Source organism: Centropristis striata, chromosome 18 (genome assembly GCF_030273125.1).
Source record: "Centropristis striata isolate RG_2023a ecotype Rhode Island chromosome 18, C.striata_1.0, whole genome shotgun sequence".
In the NCBI taxonomy this organism is placed as follows: Eukaryota; Metazoa; Chordata; class Actinopteri; order Perciformes; family Serranidae; genus Centropristis; species Centropristis striata.
The window spans coordinates 19,490,986-19,517,395 of NC_081534.1; the positions used below are offsets into that span (position 1 = coordinate 19,490,986).

Consider the following 26,410-nt stretch of genomic DNA (forward strand, 5'->3'; position numbering starts at 1 on the left):
CGTGAAGAAAAGAACCTGCACACACTTTTAGAAGGTCCACATGCTAAACTGAGAACAGCCACATCACTCTTTATTCAGTGGTTTGGTGTAGATGTTATTGCTCCACGATGAGCCATAAAGCCTTCTTTCAGTTTGAACACAGCAGTAACACTGCACTTCTTACTCTGTTACAGTTATGATAGTGTTGTTGCTGCCAAGTACCACAGGAGTCACTGAAGTGCCTCTAATCAAACACACTCAGTGGTACAATGGCTTTGTGCAACAGTTGAAGGGTTGAGTCCCCCAAATTACAAAACACAAACATATTTCCTCACCTCCCTCGAATGACATCAGGCAGACAGTATTAGTGCTTTGTCAAGCTTTGAGACATTGTTCTCTTAAATTTCCACCTCAACAATTGTACAATGAAAATGAATTAAATTCCATTTGTGGTGCTAATGGTATTGTGAATTCACATTTAAAAAATTGAAAAGTAATATTTCTTTCCAGATACAATGTCTGTGTTACTCTGGATAGTCCTTACATCTAACTTTTAACCATTTAACTCAACAAGATCTCCAACCAATACCACCCATGTTGTCAATACCACCCATAACCACTATGTGTTATATGTTTGCCAAAATGACACATTGAGCCTTTTGCGGCTTTCGGTACAAAGCGGAATGTTCTAAAAATTGCACACACGTCGATACACGCATGTACGGTTCGGGGTGTATAAAATGCTGCAGTTTCTGTGAATTTAGACTACAAGATCACTGACGTAGGTTCAGGGCTAAACACTTCCTGGTAATAATTCCTGGTGTTATAAAAGACAGTTTGAACAGTTGAAATGAATGCACATAAATGTCAGAAGTGAAGTAATTACAAGGGTGATGTGAGACACGAAAGTTATGTAAAAAATGTGATGCCCAAACCGTGAGCTGGGGAAGTTACGTGAAAAGTCATTCACTTTTATTTTCACACAGGACACAAACCCGTTCTCCTTGGTGAAAGTCCTCCGTTTGTTCGACCCATCCTCCCTCTCTCCCAACCTGAGTGTGACATCACCATTTAGACTCTGCATCACCGTCGATCATTACTGCTACGTCCCAGAGATGGTGGTGGAGGACATGTGCAAGTCGTATTATCCAATAGGATTATGGCATTTATCGTTTTTTTTTTGTTCAGGTTAAAAGATAACTCAAACCTTACTGATTCAAAACTCAACTATGACATTATATTGGTGATAGATAACTTGTTGTTAATGGTAAATCCAGCAGGGTCACATCACCAGTTGCAGAGACATTCTCACGCCAAAATAACAAGAAATGAATAATACATTATAACTTTTGCATATGTTACAAAAACACTTAGCACTCTTGCTTTGTCTTGTAATTATCCAAAAATACACAAATAACTTTCCCAATCTGAAACACTTCCAAAAGCATTAGTTATAATTGAATCATTTTCATGACTTGCAAAATATCTCTGCACTTTTGATTAAAAGAGAAAGCTCATTATCCAAACATTACTAGCTCAACAGTAATAACTTTATATGAAGCATATGAAAGTGGATCCCAACCAGATCATAAGCAATAATGACAGCAGTGATGATGCGTGTGTGTGTGTGTGTGTGTGTGAGAGAGAGAGAGATGTAAAAAAACCCAAATTAAATTCAAATCTAATTTACTTCTTGCACGTTTTGTGAAATACTGCTCTATGGTGGTTTTAAACCCTTTAGAAACACACAAAGACCTATTTTTGAGATGCACCGGATATTAAATACTTCTCGTAATATCATCTGTCATCTTTAATAGACACTGTGTTTTGTTTAGGTGCCTATACAAATGTTGAAATATTGTGTATAAGGGCTTAAAACATGTTATGAAGTCCGTTTTCATGCACAATTTTGTCTTATAAGTTGTTGCAGCCGAAGCTCTTGATTTACCGGTCCATCTATGTTCCAGCCCTCACCTATGGTCATGAGCTTTAGGTAGTGACCGAAAGAACGAGATCCTGATACAAGCAGCTGAAATGAGCTTCCTCTGTAGGGTGGCTGGGCTCAGCCTTAGAGATAGGGTGAGGAGCTCAGACATCCGGAGGGAGCTCAGAGCTGCTGCTCCTTCACATTGAGAGGAGCCAGCTGTGGTGGTTTGGGTTTCTGGTAAGGATCCTCCAGAGGTGTTCCAGGCACGTCCACCTGGCAGGAGACCCCAGGGATGATCCAGAACACGGTGAAGGGGTTACATCTCTCGCCTGGTCTGGGAACGCCTCGGGGTCCCCAGGAGGAGCTGGATGTTGTGTACGTTGTGTAACCCTCACGACCCGACCCAGGATAAGCTGATGAAAATTGATGGATGGATGAATGGAAGTTGTTGCAGCAATGTTTGTTTGACATTTGTTACACCGATTTGGGTCAAAATGTGACCAATTTTGTGTGCCACTTGAGAATCGATAAAAATGGTCAAATTCTCTGCAAAATACCAAATTAAGACACCATAATGTTGACAGACACCATGAAACAAATCTATGCTCCGATTTGTTATCAAAATGGCTTCTTTTTCTTAACCAATTGGATGGCAAGTTCTTCTGTTGTGTAAACTGCTGAGAAACCCCTTTATTGTCAATAAAACTAGAAGGCCATACATCATTACTACAATGAAATGGCTACTATGGAGACTAACATCATCACACATGAACAAAGTTCATCTGATTAAATCCACAAGTCTCAACTTTCCAGTTGTTCTCAATTTATGTCATTCCAAGATCATTACTGCTGTACAGTAATGTCGACCAGGATCTCAAGCAGTCCTGCGGGCCTCAGAGGGTTAAAAAAAGCATTTTCATCTCAGCAAATGGAAGCCACTTTCCCCCTGAATGTGACTTGAACTACATTTTATTGCACAATGCAGTAAAGCTCTTTGAGCACACAATGCAATAAAACACACTAAAGGGGAATAAATCGTCGTTTGAAAAGATTATATGCAGATTAACAACACTGTCCCACTCCTCACCAGACAAGTTTAGTTGTTGTCTGAAAAATAAAAATAAATGTTGCTGTTTTCTTATGACATTTTAGTGTAAATGAACCATCCTAGTGGGGACATGAAGTTAATCCTAAATATTGTTGAAGCTCCAACAGTATAAGACCCTTGTCTAAATTTGTAGTCCTTTAACCTCCTGAGACAATCCAAAGGAGCCGATTATGTTCAGATGTGCCAGCTTTTAGGTTGAAATGATCCTTTTTGATGAATGAATTATGCATACAAAATCTAAATCATTTGGCACATATCAGCATATGCTTATCTCACATCATTCCTACTCCACACATTCCTATCTAAGACACTGTTGTAGTAACTGTTGTGAATTCTCTATTAGCTACATTCTGTAGGCTTTAACTCAGCTTTGCCTTGTTATGTGACCTAATTTCCCTGCAGCGATGACCAAACTTTCATCACATTTTATCTCAAAAGAACATCCGTTGAAGAACAAATATTACATACAATGACAATTAACAGCAATTAATGTGTTTTTATGTCGGGACATCATTAGACTTTGCGCCTGATAGTACTGATCCTTCCCTCCTCTTCAGTGTAATTATAGCCATTAGGTCTCTGTCAGGGTGTACCATTGCCAATAGAAAGTGACAGCTTCTGCACAGTTGCACAAGTTGTTAATTGCTTCTCATTTTCTTCATAGAACAGTCAAAGACAGAGCTAGCTCCTGGTTTACAGATAAGGTTTTTTTTTTTCTTTAAGGTAGAGTTGGTTGAGATTTTTGCTTAATAACAGGCGAAGCATTCAATAACTCTTAAATACATTTGTGCATATCATATACACACTTTCTGGAGCTCAGGGGTCTCATGAAGCAGCAGATGGGTACCGTTCGGTCAGAAGGGCTGCAGCTGTGGCTGTCACTGAAGCAAAAATTGCAGTGTGGGAGAAATCTGGGGAGGCTATGGAGGAGGACTTTCAGTTGGCCTTAATGAAGTTCTGGCAAACCGTCACAGGACTCAGGAAAGGAAAGCAGGACTTTGGCCAGGCTGCATTCAGCTCAGGGGGGAGACCTGCTGACCCGACCTGGGGGGATTGTTGGAAAGAATACTTTGAAGAACTAATCAAAACACTGCGCCCTCTGTGGAGGAGGCAGAGTCTGAAGACTCAGGGGAAGACACCAATATCCCTGGTAAAAGCCCCCGAGGTAGTTAAAAAGGATGAGATTCACCCTGAGATGCTGAAGGCTCTGGATTTGTCTGCTTTGTCTTTTTGTGACTGGAGGTCTGGGACAGTGTCAGAGGAGTGGCAGACCGGGGTGCATGCATTGGGGCGGTTTACAGCCAAATGTGATGTGGTCAGGAGGTCAGCACTAATGAAGGGACAACGAAGCTTTGTGAACCATTTGGTTTATTCACTGAGCCCACTAGATGGCGCTCTTTGTTCAACAAAGGGCTGAAAACACACTCAATTACCATACCAGAGCCTTTTTTTAGCCAAGACCACCATCTAGTTGGGTCAAAAAATCAAGCAAATGGTTCAAGAAGCTTGGTTGTCCCTTCACTGGTCAGCACCTCAAAGTCCGAGGGCATGGTTCTCCCCTTCCTGGTGGGGAGTGGGATACTGCCCAAGCTAAGGAGTATCTCAGGGCAACGTTAGCACTGATGCAATTTATCAGTGCATCTATGTTCAAACCCCTTACCTAGATTGTGGATACAAGCGGCTGAAATGAGTTTCCTTCGTGGGGTTGCTGGGCTCAGCTTCAGAGATAGGGTAAGGAGCTCAGACACAGACAGGGAGCTCAGAGTCAAGCCGCTTGTCCTTTCGTTTAAAGGAGCCAGCTGAGGTGGTTCAGGAATCTGGTAAGGACGCCTCCTAGGTGCCCGTTAAAGGTGTTCTGGGCCCGTCCAACTGGTAGGAGGCCCCAGGGAAGACCCAGAACATGGTGGAAGGATTGTGTCTCATCTGGCCTCAGGGTTCCCCAGGTAGAGTTGGACGTTGTGGCTGGGGAGAGACACATCTGGAATACTTTGCTTAGTCTGCTGCCCCAGCGACCCGACCCAGATAATTGCATGAAAATGGATGGATAGATAAACTTTTTAGAAGTCTCCAGGAATCTAAATACGACATGATCTGCCCTTGAAATTGTATTTGGGATGCTGTATAATACATGCTGTGTTTGGAAATTTCTGTATTTTTCAATGCATTTTAGAGCTTGCTGCTTGACTCGAGTTGACAGTGAAAAAGCAGCCTTGAAAACTGCACTGCTCCTCCTTTGTTTTTGCTTTGTTTCACTCTGTGGCTGACAGTGACAAAAGTTCATTTGGGCCCGTCAGGAATGATAAGCATGCATCATGCTCACATTAAAACTTAATGTGCTCTTGTCGGCTGGCTGCTTGTCAATTGAATGGCCAGAGCAATAGGAAGCAGTGCAGTGGAAAGCTAAGTGGATCTACTCCCTCCAGTAGCCCAGAAAAAGCTTGGAGCTCCAAGTCAGACACAGAGACTTGGTTGCCCTGCAGCCAGAAATGCATCATAAGTGCAAACAACCTATCAGCTACTTCAACCAGTTACCAAATCATTGTGTCTCCCTCTCTTCTGTACATGCGAACTTGCTCCAGTTAAATTCTTAGTTGCAAATGGATTCATTAATCACACAGGAGGGTATCAGTCACTTTTGGAAGCACAGACACAGGTATTTATCTTAGTGACACTGTTGCACAGAAAGTTAAGTTGTTACTTCATCATCAGCCTTAATGGCATCTGCTGCTTGTTGTGCAGATTCTTCATCCAACAATTGCATGTGCTCTAATGTGAATCAGAGTCAGTGAGTGTATTCACAATAAAATTATAGTACAATCAAGGCTGGGGTGCTCTGAACTGATAGGAATGTTGTCTGGGTTAGACGAATAAGGTTCCTTGTAAAATGTCTGGTGTAACAAAAATTATTAAGCAGTGGAAAATTTTTGTCTCTGCTGCATCCAGAGCTTTATACTCTCTGTGGTGGAGATTTTTGGGGTTATTTGCCTGACATGAAACACACATATACTGTAACTGGAGACTTGAGTCTTGGACCTGATTCAAATTTATGAATTGCAACTTAACTTGGGCTTGACTACTACTTGACTACTAATCATGTTTCAATCTGGATAATCCTGGAATGATGAAAATTAGCTTTGAAAGTAAAAATGTACAAATAAAAGATTACATTATCATGATCAGCATTCACACACTTGAACGACTTGAAGGTTACTTGCAATTAATCCAAGCACACTTATTGTTTTTTCCAGAGCTTTCAACTGCATCTCATGCTCTTAAATGAACTTGTGACAGGACATCAGACTTTTGACTTGCCCTGGCCTTTTGGTTTGACTTTAATTTCTTACATGTAGATTGGATGTGTTGCACACACATTCTCATGGATTCTTGTCGACAAAAGCTGTTAGTGTTTGTGATTTTCTCAAAATATTTTGTGATTTAAAACCCTCACCTGTACAAAACTGGCTTGTTTGTGTCTGCTTGGATTCAGAATTTTAGATAATCCAATAACTCTCAAAGCCCCATAAATGCATCTAGTGACTGTCAGAGCTTCACCAGACTCCCTGTCTGTCCGGCTGAAAGAAACAGTAGCTGCTCATTGCTGGTTAACTGTCCAGCTCTTCCACTCTGTCTATGTCACACTTAGTAATGGTTACAACCCCTGTCACACTTCACATAACTATAATGCACCACCCCCTACTATCTGTCTAACTGTCCCCCAATCTTCTGTTGCCTTTTTTAACTATGCTGGGAGGAAGGAGTCTAGCAGAATGTGAGGATGTAGTTACAATATAAAGTGCTCAGGAGGGTGTCACGGTGGCTCGCACTGCTGGAGCTCATACCACTAAGGTATAGTCCTCGCTGCGACGGATGAGTTTGAATCCCTTTGCAGCATGTCTTCCCTTCTGTCTCCCCCTTATATTCTCTCTGTCACTATCGATAAAGCATGAAAAATGCCGAAGAAGTAATCTTTAAAAGAAAATCATATAGCTCAAGAAGAGATTACTACTAAAGCAGCAGCTTGAAAGCTTGCTCTACTAAAATGCAATGCAGTGTGTAATCTAATAATATGATTATTTTTAGGCTTAATTGACTAATTATCTGGAGTTGTTAACCATATGGGAAGTATGACCTTCTTCAGCGTATGGAACCTTACTAATGGAGGTCATCACCTGACCTAACTGAAGATCAGGCCAAATTACCACCCATTATCACATGACTGAGGTTCTGTTACATAATGACATCATTGTATAATGGTGGATAGTGGATCTTTTTTTTTTATCACAATGTGTTCCCAGGGTTAAGAATAAAACTGTTTTTTGACAATGTGCTCCTAAAAACAACATACATAAATATAAGAATGTGACATTTACTAAACTGATTTTAATGTTTGTTTGTTTTAGTTAAGTTAGATAAATATAGCATTATAGAGCAGTTTGTGTATTGAAATGATCTGGGTAACATATTTGCATGAGCTTACTTAATCGTCATGTTAGAATAGAATACGACATAAGAAGTCCTAATTTATAACAGGATGATATTTGTCTTTTATCTGTGAGAATAAAATGAGAGATTGCTGAGATTCAGCAGATCAGGTAATGAGAATGCGTCTGTTTCATTACTGTGACTTTGACTGCAGTCACATATTTGCATGATGTGACTTAAACATTCAGAAAGATTGATAGACCGTCAACAATTAATTTAATAGAGCAGCAAACTGGTTGGTCAAAACTAACCATTAGATATTTTTTTGCTGCGCCTGATGCCCATTATAAAAATATGTTTACTTTCATTGAATCTGTATAAACGCGCATGAGTGTTTTGAAGCATCTTCAGAGGATGATAGGCAACGTAGAGATGCTGTCACCATGGCAGCAGGCAACCCACCTGAGTAACTGAGCACCTCCCTGTCAGCAGACGGCTGCATGGATCATGCTGATGTTTATTAATTTCCCAGCTGAAGGTTTTTATGTATGTCAGTCCCTGACATACAGGGAAAGATGCACAATGGCATTTTTATGCAGCCGGGAAGCATTTCCGGGATCAGTGGATATTGAATTATGAAGTACAAGCTGGCTTTTGTGTTCTGTATGGTTATGCATATTTTCACTTTTTTCCCTTTTTTTTTTACCGGGGAATTAATGTCCTAAAGCTTGCAGCACTGGTGAACTCCTCAGATTTATAAGTATTTTAATAACAACAAAAAACCACATCACAAATAGGGATGGCAGGACTTATGAGGATTTAGTAAAATATGTTTTAAAAAAGGATTAAAATGCTTTTGAGCTTGGAGCAAAGAAGAAAATAAATGACAGTTTGAGTTTGATTCAGTGTAGTAGCCGGTCACAGTAACCACTCACATTAGCTTGTCACATTAGCCGATCACATTGGTTGTATTTTTTTTCAATGCTTTATTGAAAATTACAAAAATAAACATCTCTGGCAAGTTTGAACATCAATCAACAGTAAAACTTATAAAAAATAACATCAATATTGTAAATTCAGAACAGTAGAAATAACTTAGAAATAAATATACAAAAATAAAATACATATAAAACAGTCTAAATGTTGTTTTCAATAAGGGGGATTTTAATTAGTTTTAAGTGTTCATTTCAGTGGGGAAATTTTTCAAGATATCATATAATTTTTGTGCCTTTGTTGTTGTTAGAATTTTTTGTGATTTTAAGTACAATTTGAATTCATTCATGAAGACAATACATTTGGGGGATGATGTCATAACTCTATTCTTGTGAAATTTTGCTAAACAAAGGATAACGTTGCAACATAGTTCATCGTTTTTGTTTTGCAGCCGATCACATTAGTTATTATCAGTAGCGACGGCACAAAGTGTCAAACTGAGGTCAACCGGAGTTGAGGAGGAGGACACGTTCCTGTCAGTTATTCGATTTTCTCAGTTGCATGTAAACTCGGACAGTCCAGTAAGACTTTTTTAACCCTTAAATGGTTTCTGTATCCTGAGGGATACAGACATTTGGCAGGCTGTAGGGGGGAGGGGCATCAAGTATCTGCACTTAATATCATGAGAAAGTTTTAAGGGGGGGTGGGTCAAGTACCCAAGTCATGTGACTGAATAGCAGCATTCAAAACTAAATTGATACATTCATGTCAAACTCCAAAATGGCAGCCTACGTGGACAGAGACACTGGCCATGAGGCAAGAGTTGTTATTTTTCTTGTTAATTATGTTTTGGGGGAATTTGTTTTTGAAAATATTGTTCTTTAAGCATAATTTTGTGTATTCTTGTTGAAAAATAATGAATGACATTTACATGTCTTTCATAAACAGGCATTGAATGTCTGTATCTTGGGGGATACGTTGTCCAGATAGGGGTATAAAAACAGGCATAATCACTCTCAGATATACTTATGTTTTGAACCCTATACTCTACAGATAATCAATAATATAAATGTGTTAAATATTGATTACACTTTATTTTACTCTTGAATGTGTTTTACTGATTAATTCACCAGTGTACATATGTTTTCAGAGAATTTCTACCAGTATTTTCTATGGTGCAAGAAAGAGAGAGGTGGCATCTGTTGTGTTGCCACCTGATGGTTCATCTGATTCAGATGAGGGAACCAGTGAAGAAGATGAGGAAGATGAATTATATACAGAGGGCCAGAATCAGGACAGTAGCAGCAGTGACCAGCTCAGTGATAGCTCAAGTGACGAGGCAGAAGATAGAGCAAACCACAGTAAAAGAGGGAAGATGTTCAGGTAACGAAAAGAGTAGTATAGTGAATTGTTCTCTAAGAGATCCAGTGATTTTGGTGCAGATATTGTCCATCCATCCATCCATTTTCCTCCGCTTATCCGGGGCCGGGTCGCAGGGGCAGCAGGCTAAGCAGGGCATTCCAGATGTCCAGCTCCTCCTGGGGGACCCCGAGGAGTTCCCAGGCCAGGTCAGAGATATAATCCCTCCATCATGTTCTGGGTCTTCCCCGGGGCCTCCTACCAGTTGGACCTGGAACTCCGGGAGGATCCTTACCAGATGCCCAAACCACCTCAACTGGCTCCTTTAGAGGAGAAGGAGCAGCGGCTCTACTCCGAGCTCCCTCCAGATGTCTGAGCTCCTCACACTATCTCTAAGGCTGAGCCCAGCCACCCTACGGAGGAAGCTCATTTCAGCCGCTTGTATTCGCGATCTTGTTCTTTCGGTCACTACCCAAAGCTCATGACCATAGGTTAGGGTTGGAACATAGATGGAGCGGTAAATCGAGAGCTTTGCCTTCCGGCTCAGCTCCTTCTTCACCACGACGGTCCGGTACAACGCCCGCATCACTGCCAACGCCGCACCAAACTACCTGTCCATCTCACGCTCCATTCTACCCTCACTCATGAACAAGACCCCGAGATATTTGAACTCCTTCACTTGAGGCAGTACCTCTCTCCACCCAGAGGGGGCAGTACCTCTCTCCACCCAGAGGGGGCAGTACCTCTCTCCACCCAGAGGGGACAGTACCTCTCTCCACCCAGAGGGGGCAGTACCTCTCTCCACCCAGAGGGGGCAGTCCACCGTTTTCCGGCAGAGAACCATGGCCTCAGACTTGGAGGTGCTGACTCTCATCCCAACTGCTTCGCACTCCGCCCCAACCAGTGCTGGAGGTCCCGGCTTGATGAAGCCAAAAGAACCACATCATCTGCAGAAAGCAGAGATGCAATTCTAAGGTCACCAAACCGAATCCTTTTCTCCCCCGGCTGCGCCTTGAGATCCTGTCCATGAAAACCACAAACAGAATCGGAGACAAGGGGCAACCCTGGCGGAGGCCAACACCCACCAGGAACGTGTTTGACGTTATGCCAAGTATGCGGACACAGCTCTCACTTTGGTTATATAGGGACCGGATAGCTCGTAGCAACGAGCCTGGTACCCCATATTCCTGCAGTACCCCCAACAAGACTCCCCGAGGGACACGGTCGTAGGCCTTCTCCAAGTCCACAAAAACACATGTAGACTGGATGAGCAAACTCCCATGCCCCCTCCAGAAGTCTCACAAGAGTAAAGAGCTGGTCCGTTGTTCCACGGCCAGGACGAAAGCCGCATTGTTCCTCCTGAATCTGAGGTTCGACAATCGGCCAGAGCCTCCTTTCCAGCACCCTGGAGCTTTTCCGGGGAGGCTGAGAAGTATATTTTTTTTCCTTTTCAATAGGTGGAGAAAAACTAAATTTGAGCACCAGTGTACAGTTACACCAAGTTGCTTTACTGCACCAGATGAGCTATCCACTCCACTGACATACTTCTCCAAATTCTTTGACGACAACATCTTTGAGACTATTGCTCACCAGACGAACTTGTATTCATGTCAGCTCATTGGAAGCACCATCAACCACTTTTTTGAAACTTTGTATACAAGACATTAAAGAGAGTAGCTAATGAATTGCTTATAATATGTTTTTAAAGTTTCCAAATGAAATATTTGAATAATTGTAAAATGGTAAATTTATACCCTAAACGGACAATGTATCCTGGGAGATACAAACTGTAAAATGAAAAATAAAGGTCATATTTTGAAAAAAATCATGAAATTGTGTTATTTTAGCCTAGATACATTAGAAAATAGCAATTAATTATTTTTCCCAAAATTTTACATGTGCTTGCCCATTTAAGGGTTTTAAGCATAGCTCGATTAAAATGTGCACACCTCTCTCTATTCACCATTTCTGTTGTGACAAAACTTTACTTACAGGGCTTTGGGAAAACTTTGAACTGCAGAGATTCAAGAAAAAAAGTCTTACACAATATGAGGATTAACTGGTTTGTTGATTGACACAAAATGAATTGGATTTGGACACTTATTTAATTGTCTTGTTTTTTAAGCAAAAGTGACAAAAAATCAGTTGTTCCATTTTCTCTTTGTAAATGCTTGCTGATTTACTTCAAATCCTCTATCATTGTAAATTGTTGGGTTGGGTCTGTTTGTCAGACAAAACAGGCAATTTGAAGATGTCACCGTAGGCTTTGTGGAATTCTGACAGTTCTCTAAAAATCTTTCTCGAAATTTTGAAGACCAAAAGATTCATCAATTATTGGACAAAAAAAATATTCACATATAATTTGCTGTTTGTTGAGGCACAAGAGAACACACTTTATGAACAAAATGAAGCCTTTTGGGTAAAAATTGAACTTCATGTTTGGTGTTTTCTTTTTAACAGATGGCCCTGAATTTCATTGGAAAGCTGCCTCCCTGCAACCACATCTCCACAGCTAACAGGTGAGTAAAATATGACAGCTCACAGTCACGATGGTTAAAACTTTGTTGTATAAACTGAAATTAATTTCAACAGAAACCTACTTATCATTATGATAACATGGACCAAAAGAACTTAAGTAGAAGTTTGAACATTCTAAGTAGACCATTACTGTCTTGAATGATATTTGACTTGCATGTTGCATGCAACACTTCAAAGTACATTTGGGATCATACTTTTAATTCTGTAAACTTACAGACTTTCACGTTTGTTTGTCTAGGAATTATAAACTTCTCCCTAACTTGATAATTCTCCTCAGAGGGCTGGATTTGAGGGCTTATGTTTTAAGGAGGATAAGTTCTACCAAAAGTCTCGACTTAAGAGTTTTCAGGTGATGTTTTGGGTGTGGGAAGAGCTGCTGCAGCCTCTCCTGACTCAGTGAGAGCAGACAGCTTCCAATGTGTGCAAGCAGTAGCCCTCTAATCCACGCTAGTGATGGGCACTGTGTGTGAGGCTTTAGCTGGACCTGATGAAGAAGAAGCTCTTATAGGCTGAGACGACCATGATCTAAGTCGGCAGCCAGCACGGCAGCGGATTGAGGTCATGTCAGCCCATCCAGAGCCGACAAAACTTACTGCAGCCAGCTGGGCTTGTTTTAGGGAGTTGTGGCAACTGGACTTTTTTTGTTCTTGTGCACAAAAAATCTCACTTTTCATACCGGCTTGGCAGTTAGTTTGTTGCTCAATCATGCAAACTAACTCAGGGTTTGATTTCCATCTTTAGTCTGTTTCCAGATATCTGAAAACATAAATTGATGAAGATAAAGAAAGTGTTTGCATACCCCGAATAAACAGACGCATAGCAGAGGAACAGGACATTTATTTTTGTGACAGTGATATTAAATTTGCTTGATAGCCAGAAGCCCATCAGGACTCCATGAGCTGCTTTGTGTTGTTTATCCCTGCCAAAGAGCTGTACAGGCTCCCTGATCATCTGACAGCTTTCAGAGACAAGAGGAGAAGGATCCGCTGAGATTACTGCCTGTGTTTCAGCAGAGCCCCTAGAACCTATCCTGTGACAAACCACAAGTCACCAATGCATTATGTATACCCTCTACAAACATCAAAAAGGGCTTCTTGGCATAGTGTCATACAGTGTTGATTGTATTTAAGACTGCAGTGACATGTGTTGCTCCATAATCAATGGGCCATGGAGTTTGAGTGGGTCCCAGTACCCCTTTAATCTCTACAGATTGGAGAATTTATTCATGATGCGGCTTGTTAGACGGAAATTAAATAACTCTGGCACCACTGATTGTGTCCTTTTATAAAATGTTTAGGACTTAATAGTTCACATTTTAGAATGAATAGCTCCTTCTCTGAGTAGTCAGTGCTTTCCCAGAAGTCAGAGAAACTCAACATGTCCTCCAGACATTTCACACTAAAAGCCTTCCAGCAGCTCAAACGTCATAATCTCTCATCATCTATCTAGCAGTGACTGGAAAGAAATCAGTATTACTGTAGGACTGTTGCTGCGCCTGCTGCAGACACTTCTGCTGTCATTTTATTTTTTACTGCTATTATGACTATTAACATTAGTCCTGTTACTTCTATTATTATTATTACTACAGCTATCATTTGACTTTATCTACCAGCACCACATCTGCCTTTATTAGTCACAGACTAACTGTAGGGTTAGTGCCATTACTGTCATTGTTCATCTTCTTCTTCTGTCTCTCTCTCCCTCTCCCCTCTCACACTCTATCTACTCTATTCTACTATGTGATCTGTACAACGACATCTATTGCACGTCTGTCCGTCCTGGGAAGGGGATCCCTCCTCTGTTGCTCTCTGAGGTTTCTTCTTTTTCCCTGTTAAAGGGGGTTTTGAGGAGTTTTGTCTGTCTGTAAATCCCTTTGATGCAAATCTGCAATTTGTGATTCTGGGCTATATGAATAAAATTGAATTGAACAGAAACCAAAAAAGTGACAAACGCCTGTAAAGCCTTCAGTCTTTCAGTATCTCCACCTCCCATCTTCTTTTATTTAGTTTTTTTTTAATTTTTGGCTTTTGAAACATGTACAGGTGCATCTCAATAAATTAGCATATGATGGAAAAGTCCATTTCCAGAAGTTCAAATCAAATAACCCGATCTCAAATAGAGATGGAAATACTTTTAAGTGGCCAACATTTCCATATTAAACATACTTTTTAAAATTGGTCTTTTTGTAATATTAACATTTTTTGAGACACTGAATTTTAGGTCTTCATTAAATGTAAGCCATTATCATTATAATTAGAAATGAATAAATAAACAAAGACATGAAATGCTTAATTGTGTGTGTAATGGATCGAAATAATGTGTTATTTCCACTTTTTGAATTTAATTACCGACATAAAGAAACTTTCCTATTATATTCTAATTTATTGAAATGCACATCTATATGTGGATTCTATTTTGTAGCTTGGTTCGAAATATAACACTGTGCTGCGGTACTGGTGGTACTGAAGGAAAACATTATTAGTGCTGTAGAAATGAGTTAAATAAAAAACTATATAATAGAGATCATCACAACTACCCCTACATCTGTTTTCATCTGATCCTTATCATCAACATGTAAAGGTAATATTTTTATGGTTGATCACATGATCCTGGATGGAAACCCCCCGTACATATTATTACTTTATCTGGATGAAACAAAAAGCTTGAATTAGAGGAGGGCTTGTTCAGGGTTCTAGCCTTGGTCAGCCTCTTTTTAGCACTGGTGTGTGTGGCCCTGTGGCAGCTCTGCTAAAGGTCGGTTGAAGTCAGAGCAAGCTAGCAGCATATTGAATAGTCTCTGTAGCCTGTGGCAGTGGAGGTGTCACTCTGACAGAGGGCCTCATTTAAAACACGTTCCCTGTAGAACCACTTTCCCCCACAATGAGAGAACAGATACCTGGCTACTGTGTCTTTAAGCACAATCGATTTCTGTTGCAGCCAACCCACAGTCCCACAGCACAGCATGCTGACTGCTCCCAGTCAGGGTGCTGCATAAAGGCAGACACACTAAACACTCCCACTGTTACATTGTAACCCTACTTTTATTTTTGCTGCCTTGTATTGCAAAATACCATCATATATCAAGAAGGGGGAGAGAGGGTGGTAATAGGATTATTGATCAATACTAATGATTCAATTACTTTAGCAGATTGTACATTTTCTGCCTTTCAAAGTGGTGACGAGGCCAAAAGAACTCAAACATGAGTAAGATAAATGACAAAATAAGTAATTTTACGATATATTTCATGGTGAAATCCCCCATGATTAAACATTCTCTACTTGCCTCTATTGTGAAAATGTGAAATGCTGTTTTTTATGTTAAGTAACTGTAATAGAAGGTTGCACAAGAGGTGAGTTTGTTGGATATGTGCCACAAGATGAAAGGGTTGTTTTTCAATGTCAATAGATTGATAGATTTGGTGGAATTCTTTTTGCAGCTTCTTGTACAGAAGCAATAAAGCCTCAAGGTAACCACAGGATAAAAGTACATTGAGTGTGTGTGTGTGTGTGTGTGTGTGTGTGTGTGTGTGTGTGTGTGTGTGTGTGCGTGTGTGCGTGTGTGTGGAATGCAGCGATGAGCTCAACATGCTTGAGTAGAGTGTGTTTAATTCCTGTTTTATTTTAGTCATCATCCTAGAAATGTTAACATGAAAAATGCTGAAATTTATCAGTCGCACAAGGAAAAAAAGAGTTGTAAGGTTAGTGAGCTGATCCAGTAATGTCAGTCACACTTGTCGACTTGTATAACCATGTCCACACTTTTTGCCGTTTATGTGGCTGTTGGCTGTGTCTCACTCTGATACAGGAAGATGATGTCCCCATTATTCATCCCACCTACAAAGCTCTGTTTGGCTCAGTTTTTTCTGAATTAAAAGGTGTAGGTGGCAGACCAGAGGTCTGAAAGCAGGCTTGGTGAAAACTCTGTTATAAGGAGAGAAGCTTTGTGTATCTCTCAGCCTTCTTTTGTATTTCTTTTTGCTGTTGCTGTGCAGATAATTTGCTCCCATTCTGGCTCCATACAACTGACTAGGACTGGCAGTACTACAGTGCTTACAGACTGTGAACAGGGGGGAACCGTTCAAGGGCAGCTAATGCATTTGTTTGCCATTCATATTCCTGAGAGGGCAAGTAATGTGTTTAGCATAAGAACACAACAGGGAACATGGAGTCTTGTTATGGGCTGCAGCCACACAGAGCGTCATGCATGATGATGCTACAGAGAGATGTGATGGTTCTCCATGCTGCTGTGGGAGTGTCTGCTCCTCAGACTGCAGCTGTGTGCTGATGCGTAACCAGTTTTCCTGTGCTCTATACTGTACCTGCTGGGCCCCTCCAGTCGCAGCACTCATATAAAAGAGGATGTGGAAAGTATTAACAGTGTGTAGGTCAGCACCTTTCAGTACAGTCTATGATCAAAGGCTCCACTGTGGACTTGAAAAACTCCAATTCCCTGATGTCCACAGAGGATTCTGATAACAAGAGTGTATTAATAATTTACAGGATATTTGCATGCACTCCTACCTCTGCTGCATGCTGTGTGTCCTGCATTCGTGTCTGCAGTCGGTTTGTCAGTACATGTAAAGAAGTGAATGCAGTAACATCAGTAGGGCGCTAATATCTGTATAGAGCATGGGGCCATGAGAACAGTGTAGGGGCGAAGACTTGAGAGATTCTATTCACAATGCAGATACAACATGGTAGGCTCTCTGTTATCTTTCATGACCTTAAACTTGTGGGTGTTTGTGTTGAACACATACTTTACGCACCTCCTATTGAGCAGCTATTTTCTTCCATTGTGTGTTGCATGATGAAACAGTTCATTTCCTGGGTGGTGTATTTCCATGCAATATTTTTCTTATTCTGTAGATAACCTGGAAGGTGTTTCCCCTCTTTTGTCTGAAGTTCTTTTACATTGTTAAGTGGAGTAGAAGACAGCAAAGTTGTTCCATTGCAAGAGAGAATCAAAGCTGGCACAATTGATTTTTTTGTAGCTTTGCCCATGTTTGAGTCAGAGTAACTCCCACCGCTCAGCACAATTATGATTGACAGCAACAACTCTCAGGGTAGTTCACATGAGGAGGAAGACTTGTCTCCATCACAGGAGGTAGTCAGGCTGACCAGCCATGATCATTTCTGCCAAGTTGAAAACAATAACAACAGTGGCATTGGGAGAAAAAAAAACCCAACTTAAATTATGAATGAGAATTGAAAATGAAAGGAGGATCACCTATCTGCTATTAAGGCCCAGTCACACCAGGAAGTGACACCAGCGTGGCCTCTGGATAAAAGTTGGTGCCAATGACTTGGTTTGAACCCGATAGCAGAGACAGAAGAGAATGTAAAAAAAAAGGTTTATCCCAACGATAAGAACGAAAGAACAAAATGTACGGAGCAGGTAGCATTAGCAGGAGACAGGCTGGCACAAGGAAAGTATCAGGAAACAAGGAAGGTCTCAGGAAAAGCCAAAAGGTGCAAGCACATGGAAGTGCTCTGTCAAACAAATGGGCAGGTAGAGCAGAGTAGGGTCATGAACATAGACTGTACAACTAATGGACATACTCACCATGACGTTGCCCATTGCTTTGTGGCCCGTTTGAGGCATCAAGTTCAGCGTTACACTCGGCGCATATTGCATCGCCATCTTGTTTCTGATATGCAGAGCAGACCATATTTGGACTGTGGAGGAGCGAGAGGGATCTGATGACACTGACTACACGCCTCTCTACACCTCAACCTGACTGAGAGAAGCCGCTGCTAATCCATGTTAGCATTAACTGGAGCATTAACTGGCATGTTAGTTTTGGCTAGCAAAAAAAAAAAAAAAGAGTACATTACTTACCCTAAGAAAAAGTCTCTGTTAATCCAACCAAATGCTGGACAAGACATTTTTAATGAACAAAATGTAAAAAACACCCCTGTTGTTAAGTGAAAACACAGTGTGAAAGGTTCAAAGTTATGAGACCAAACTGGTAATTTTCCCTTTTTTATAAAACTTTATTGACACGTTGCTGTGGATACGCATTGCTTTTCTTCTCTCCTGATGACGGCTCGCCTTGTTAGTGACTCGTCAATCAAAGGTAGCCACGCCCCAAATCATATGATTCTTTATCTTCTATTTTCTTCTAAATCGGGCCATTATTTGAACTAATAACATCAACCCCCGAAGAGGCATGAGGTTAGTTTTCACAGTACTCTTGCATATTAAGTGTGATTTGTGTATAAATAAGTTTTGTATCAAATTAAACTTGGTAATTTATGCTAGCAAGGTTTGATACGGAGGGCTAGTTTTGCTCAAATTAATACTCTTGTATTTCTGTGTGTTTTATGATTGTTATTGCAACTTTCAGTTTGCAAACTGAAGCTTTATCCAACTTAATTCTCAGCTCATTGGCTTATTGACGTACGGCCGCAGAACTGAATGATTGGCTGTGTTTCAGTTCAGTAAGTACTGATACCAGTCATAGATAAAATTAAATTAAAAAAATACACAGACCAATTAAAAATTCCATGTGATCGACCAAATTCTTAACAACCATTAATTGTTCATCAATTAACTATTCCCATCCCTAGTTTGGATGCCAATGTAGGTTCACATACACAGCAAAATCTGTAGTGTTGTTTTTTCAGTGTTAATAATTCTGAGTTGGTGAGTGTTGATTTTGGAGTTGTTTTAACACTTGTAGTGATCAAAAAGCTCTGCCAGCATTGTTACATGTTAACACCTGAGTTAGATTCACTTCAGTTGGAGTTGATTTTCAGATTTTGTGATTTGTATGTTCGGCTAAAGACAGAATGCACTTTTAATGTATCGTAAAACAAAACAATGAATGTTAATTATCACATTAGTGAAAGGAAATAACATGATTTTAGGGTTAAAAATACACTTTAATGTGTCAAAGTAACACAATGTATGTTAAAAATGAACACTCAGTGAAAGGGAGTAACATGATTTTAGTGTTGAAAATACACTTTGAGTCATAAAATAACACGATATATGCTAAAAATGAACACTCAAAGTGAAAAGGATAACACAATTTGGAGTTAAAAGTGCACTTATGTGGTGTCATTAAACAACACCAAGGGTGTCAAATATTTAACACTATTAAAGAGTTAAATAGTAACACTTTTCAAAGTGTAATTTTAACTCAGAATCTGTGAGAACTATATAAACTCAGAAAAAGTGTTAAATTTAACACTATGTGAGTTGAATTAACACTGCTGATTTTGCTGTGTAGCCAGGAGCAACATTTGTAGAGAGACAATGTAGTCTGCCATTGTTGCTGAGAGAGAATAGACGTACAGCCGTATACAGTGACGTAATGACTCTCCTGCCTGTGGAAAAGCAAACAGGTTCTGAGACAGTTCACAAGTTGAACCAGCACAAGCAAAGAAGTAGTTTGCGCTGGCCAAAAAGGGATCCAGAAGGGAGCAGAAAAGCGGGCTGAAGGGACAACAGGGGCTTGGACGAGAAAAAAGGCTGACGGTACAGCCGGGGCTTGGAAGGGAAGGCCGGCAGCTGGAACAGGAGCTGTAGTGTGGGCTGAGGTCCACCCAAGCCACTCTGGTGGTGAAGTTGTGGAGAGTGTCCGTAATCCACAGCAAGGGACTCTCCTGCTGTCCCAAAAGGCTCCTTGTGAAGATAAGGCCTGCTTTATCTTCTCTGTGGGGTCTATGTTGGCCAGATCATTCTGTTGTGAATGCAGGTAGTCGAGAGACAGAATAGAAGGGTTAGCTCAAAAGCTGTACTAGTTTCTTCCTTTTTTGGATACATTCAATTGCTATTGGTCAACAAATGTCAAAGTTTACCAAAAATAAAGTAAAAATGTTTTACTTATTTACTTTCCCACTAGTGGAAACAGCCGATTATTGTTGTATTATTCTAAAAGAACAGGTGACTTGGTGAAAAGACATTAAAGGTAGCCCTTGTAGATACTCCCATAGGCCCTGACTCTTATTTAAGATACAGTATGATGAATCCTATACTTTGCAAGGTAATCAAAAACAGTTGTACAGAATGCAAAATGTATATGTGCATTGTTTTTTGCAAGGCCATCAGAATGCTTTAGCTTGGCCTGTATTTCATTGACAGTGATTAAGATTCAGCAGCAGACAGCGAAAAAAAAGCTGTTGCGGAGTCATTGTTTAGAAGAGATTGTGGTGCCGGAGCAGGTGTATCCCAGAGGATACGTACCCATACATCTTCATAAGCATCAGCGCACCGGGGCCTCCAATTTCTATGTGCTGCTGCAAATTTAACTGAATAAACAACGCTGTCCAAGTTATTCATTGCAGGCCAAACCCTGACTTTTTCTCTTTTGCAGCTGTGGATTTGACTCACAAATCTCCTTGTATAACTGTTAACTTACTGCAGCTTAACCGAGTTATAATTGTTTTGAATTTTCAATTAGTTTTAATTTGATTTTTCTTTTGACTTTTCCATTTCATTAAAATTAGATAGTGCTTGCTAGTTTCAGTTACTTTTAAGTATTTAAGGTTTTTATTTAGTATTACAGTCGTTTTAGTTTGTTTGTTTGTTGTTTAATGTATATATATATAACTTCAGTACTCTCACCTGCAATTTTATCCAGACCCCTGTTGGTTTACATAAGACCTGAGCTGAATAGTTTAGTTAAACGGCATTCGATCCACCATGATATTTAAATCTAAAGTCTTAATTATTCAGTGAATGGAAACATCGCACAACCCAGCAATAGCATTTGATTTTACAGCATTTTTAGTTATTCAAAAAGGATTTTTTTTTTGTTTCAGTTAGATACAATAACTACGTATTTTATTATAAATAATTTATTTTTGAGTTAATGATAATAACCCTGCAGTTAAGCAGCAATCAGCAACATATGGTTAATTAATCTAATATTCTACTTAATATATCATGTGCAAATGTACAGATAGCTGTAGATCGATTAGATTATCAGGCCATAGACATACTTCAGATTTTGATGGTCTCTTCCCATGAGCTGTGTCCGCTGCTCAGTAACCAGAAAATGACACTCAGTCAGCACCTGAACATTAGACCAAAGTCTGAAATAAATGATAACATGATAATCAGCAAGAGCTCATCACTTCAGTCACATCACTTAGTCCCTCCAGAGTCTCTAGGGTTATATCCTAAAGGCTTCTGATGTTTAGATATTTACCTCCATGGCAAGTGACCTGCAGTAGTTTTGTGGTCAATATGGCCAATATATGCACATGTGGAATTGTTGTGATGCTTGTTCACATAAATGCAGCAGACAACAAATATGAGAATAGCGAAAAGAATCAGAGAAAGATATTGAGGCCATGGTGGGGAGAGGATGGGGTGATGACTAGCGTGTGAGGTGCAGTATTCACTGTTAGGCTGTATTCATTCACATGTTGGCAGTGTGCTCGGAGGCAGTCGGGATAAGAAGTGCAAGTATGACATTGGTGTAATGGGAGCTTATCAGTGAAGGAGGAGGGTCCGCTAGCTCTCCTTGAGTTTCACAGATTGTGATATCAGCAGTAGGAGGCAGATACGGTGTGTGTCCAGGGTAATAGTGTTGGCTCTGCCCCAAGGGAAGGATTGCATATCGCAGTAATGAATTGCAAGGGAGACAACCCTGTGGGGTTGGCTGCCTCTTGTGAGCACACATAATGGATATATATTGTGTTTCCCGTAGGCATGTGGATTACCTAATTGGCAGATGGATAGCTAATTCTCGCTCTTCATTTGAGACCAAGCAAACAGAAGTGCACACTGTTCTACACAAGTCTGTCCCAGTCTGGTTCTTCCTGGCCTCATTTTGTCTTTAACTATTTTGCCGATGTCACATGAGTTTATTATATCTATTTGTTTTCCCCACTGGGGACAGCATGACCCTAAAAAGTATGAAACCCTTAAGTAAAAGAAAGACAAGTTCCAAAGTTTTAGCCAGGCTGCACGAGAGAAGATAACAAAGGATACAGCTCATGTGTCAAAAAAAAATGCAGATACGTCTCATGAGGCCTTTTTCGCTAAACCAAGTGTCTGCAGTAGTTTACTCTAATAAGTGTGGCTAGTTGCAGTGGACGTTATGTAAGAACTACTTATATGAACGTATTTGTTAGGACTTTTCTCTTGTGAGTGATTTGGCCCTGTCTATGTACAGATTGTCTCCACAGGGAGAAAAACACTGTGCAGCCTGTCCTCTTTCTAAGTCTCCATGGTTGAAAGGAGGTCATATGGCTCAGGTTGTGTGGGCCGGTATCTGGTTCAAGGTGAGGGTCAAAGATAGACAGTGTTGTAGGCTGTACAGATTGAAAATAGGTGATTGTGATGTAGGGCTAAATCAATAAAACATCCTCCTGGATCCATTCTTCATCTATAATCACAATGTATGTATTTTTTTGTTTGTTGTGGTTCTGTCGTGTTGTTTTAAAAGAGCTGCAAGTCTTTCTGCTGGCAACCAGTACATTGGAACTGTAGTACTTTTGTAGAGATTCTGATGTTGAAGAAAATACTGGAGGAGACAAATAATTGACACAAATGTACACTGATGTACCATAGTATTCAGGGATTAGAGTTCTCTGTTGCTACAACAGATTTCTGTTAGTTGAATTCCAGAGAAGTCACGTATGAGATCAGTGTCGATAAAAATATGATTTAAACTTTAGAGGAGCTGGTTAGCTATTAAATGAAATTTTTTTTCAAATCAACACAAAACATACAGTGTGTACTGTACAACTGTATAATTGGCCTTATTGTTGCTATATGGCAAATTATGTTAAAAGGTAATGTTATGGTAAATCAGCTAGCGTTAACTAGTTAGCCAGTTAGCCACTGACACTCTTTTTAATGTTGTGAATAAATCAAGATATGTAAGTTGCTTTTTTGGCCGATTTCAAGCTGAAACTCGGAAAACATAAAGTGATCCTGACCCTAGCTTTGCAGCATAAATTAGTCAGTGATACCCAGATTAAAAGACCTTTATGACACAGGAAACCCTGGCTTTAGAGTCTACATACCTCACAAACACATTCATCTTACTTCTAGGTACAGGCCTCAGGAAGAATAAAAAAGATGACTTTCTGCTATATAAAGTTGGCGAGGGGGAGGGGGAAAAATTCAATCAGACATTTTTTTTGTTTTATTTTTGCTTTAATCTCTGTGTTATGTTGATTGACCAGTTTGGTAGAGGCAGTCGTGTTTACTGCTGTTTGGTTCAGCCGGAGTGAGAGTAGATGTGAAGCAGCGCTTGGCTCTTGTTATCATAATTTTACTCACAGCAATTATAACGTGACAATGAAAACCACTTTAGTGACACTTCAGTGTCCTTTCAGCACCACACAACATATTTCAGTCCAGTCTGCCTTTGTGATGCAATCAGTGAGCCTTTAACTGAGCTGACAGCAACATTACATTCCAACAGTTGGCACACAAAACATATAATTTCATTAATTATAAAGATTTCTTAAATCAATATTTCCAACTCACACATCAGTTTATGCTCAACTGCTTTTAACCTCTGAGATGTGCCTTTAACAGCCCAATATCAGGAAAGTAGTGCATTCAAACTCAACTGTAGCTTTGCTCATCTGCATCATAACAATTCAAAATGTAAAACACATTTGTAAACTCTGTTACTTTAGCTTCACAGCTGGTATTATAACAGCAGTAATGAATTAAGATGTTTTCAGATCATAAAGAATAATGTATTCGCTTTCTATTGTGACCTGCCACTTGATCATTTTTATGACTTGACCTTTGAGCAAAGCCATAAGGCCAGGGATTACAAGTCAAACAGGACATCACTACTAAAAAGGTCACAAGGGCAGAAGGAGCCAAGGCAGAGGCTGGGAGTAAACAAACAAAGCTGTTAAATGCACTTTTTTGTGTATGCAACGTGTCTGTATCAGTTAGAGCAGTGATTCCAACCATTTCTGAGCAATGAACCTCTGTGACAACCTCAATGAGCTCAATGACCTCCCTACCTGAGGGAAATCCCCAGCTGTGACTCCACCTGGAAATGACAAGTACAAGTCATTTAGCCTGCCGTGGAGCCCAACAAAAATGAGCAAAATAACACAAATATGACTGCTGCATTGACTAAAGGCAGCAGGGAGAATGTGATAGAACCACAATGCTGCCAATGTGGCACATCCAGTGGACATTACCAGAAGCATGTCAACCACAGTTTTCAGGTGTTTGTCACACATCTATCTGAAAGAAGACATGTGCTTATTCTTGAATCAATACACCAAGAGCCTCTTTCACCAAATGTCTAACCTTCAAGTGACAAACATCCATTAATTTCCTCTATTTCATTTTATCATGTTTCACTAATCAAAACAGACACAATACTTGTGAACCAGGCATCAACATGAAGATCCCTGTTAACATCTAGTTTTGATACATTTTTAATTTCAGTTTATATTGTGATCATATGGTATATATTTCTGAATAAAGATGTGTTTGTGAGGGGGCCTAGTGGTATGCTGAATGGTTTTTTGTGTCTCTGGACAAAATCTAATGAAGCCACAATTCCTAGTGTATTTGTACATTACATTATGTGGAAACATCAGGTGCCGAACAGATGGTTGTGGTGACACAAGCTTTAGACATGTTTGTGTTTCGTTGAACGTCGTAAAATATATTAGTAAAATATCCCCGCTTGTGAATTTTGGAATTTTTCTGTTTGACATTAAACGTCATCACGCCGGACACAGACGGAGCTCTCTCACTAGTCTGCCTTTTTCAGTGCTCTTGCAAACTCTCAGTTATTTTAATGACTGATTTATTAGGCTATGGATTCGCCCGCCTCTCAAAACAGCTGGCTAGCTTGTCATAGACCATCTAAAGGATATTGGTCATGACATAGAGGTCATGTGACTGCGGTGTAGTTTTTTATACCATGACGTTGGCTTTTTACTTTCATTTGTGAAGATTATCCTGCTGAATAAAACACATTAACATCAGAAACGTGTGTTTTCCACAGAGATTTTTTCCTGCCATGATCCAAAATCCAATGCAAAAATCCCATATGCTAATTCTCAATAGACCCCATGGTGATGTTACTTCATTTTAGTTTGCTCTCTATGCTGCCGCAATTCTCCATCTTTAAAACACATAGCTACATTGACTGTCTATTCTAAGGGTTTACAGTTTATTTCTGAGCATGGCAGGATTAATGTGCTCGGGGGCCCATGGCAAAGCTGAGCTGCTTGGTCCCTACATTCCACTGCAGTACCATATATTCACTAATCTGAAATATTGAACATTATTTTGGTACTGAAATAATCGCTTTGGATTTGGACTCAGGGATCCTCTGTAAGGGTCTAATAATAACCTTCTTCATAAACAAAAGAGTAACTGTCTGATTTAAATAAATAAAAAATACATTTTAAAAAGACACTTTTTAACATGCTTTCACAACTGTGTTGAGAAACAGATTGTTCCTTTCTTAACCTGATGATATGCATGTATATTCTGTGAGGAACATATACTTATTTGAAAATGCCACTTTACATCATAAACAGACAAGTCAACTGTCAATTTTGGTGTGTAATAATAGCAGAGAACACAGATGGCATGTGAATATGTGTCACTTTCTACATCCTAGTTAGAACAAAAACAGAACAAATCTCTTAAAATGCAAGCAGCGTCTCTGGGTGTAGTTTTTCAAGTGTTTGGCATCATGGCGTTCAAACGCTTTAAAGCCAATTACTGTAAAACATTTCTTGAGGACACACATAACTGTGAGTCAGCATGGACCCACGAATCAAATTTAGAACGGCATGTTATGAAGAAACACCACACACTTCCTAACTACAACGAAAACAATAGAGAAAGCAAGCAACTATGTAACCAAAGTAATAACTATCACATCCCACTGAGAAACTCACATTTGCAATTTGCTGGAACCACTTCACGAAAGCACCTTACAGTGTTAAGAGAGCTATATTTTTAGCATGGTTTACATTAGTGGAGAGCCAAAGTGTGAACATAGCCAGGTGGGGCAGGAGGCTACTCAATGTATCTAAACCCAATTAATTTTAATATTTCCAATCAGTGGGCTGGAGACAGTCACACTCAATCATGCTTTGTCTTTTTTTTTTTTTGCAGCATATAGCACAGGAATGCCTTCTAATGCCAAAGTGACATGAAAACTGCAGTTTGAGGTAGA

The 26,410-nt window shown here is 40.0% G+C and overlaps 1 protein-coding gene across 4 annotated transcripts in view; it reads left to right on the plus strand.

The window, feature by feature from the left end:
- The window catches only part of lrfn2b (leucine rich repeat and fibronectin type III domain containing 2b), a 153,968-nt gene that overhangs the window by 40,077 nt on the left and 87,481 nt on the right, over positions 1-26,410 (plus strand). For all 4 annotated transcript variants that reach the window (XM_059356162.1, XM_059356164.1, XM_059356165.1 and 1 more), the window contains one exon: positions 12,189-12,247. The gene's annotated coding sequence lies outside the window, so the exon portion shown is untranslated. The remainder of the gene's footprint in view (positions 1-12,188; positions 12,248-26,410) is intronic.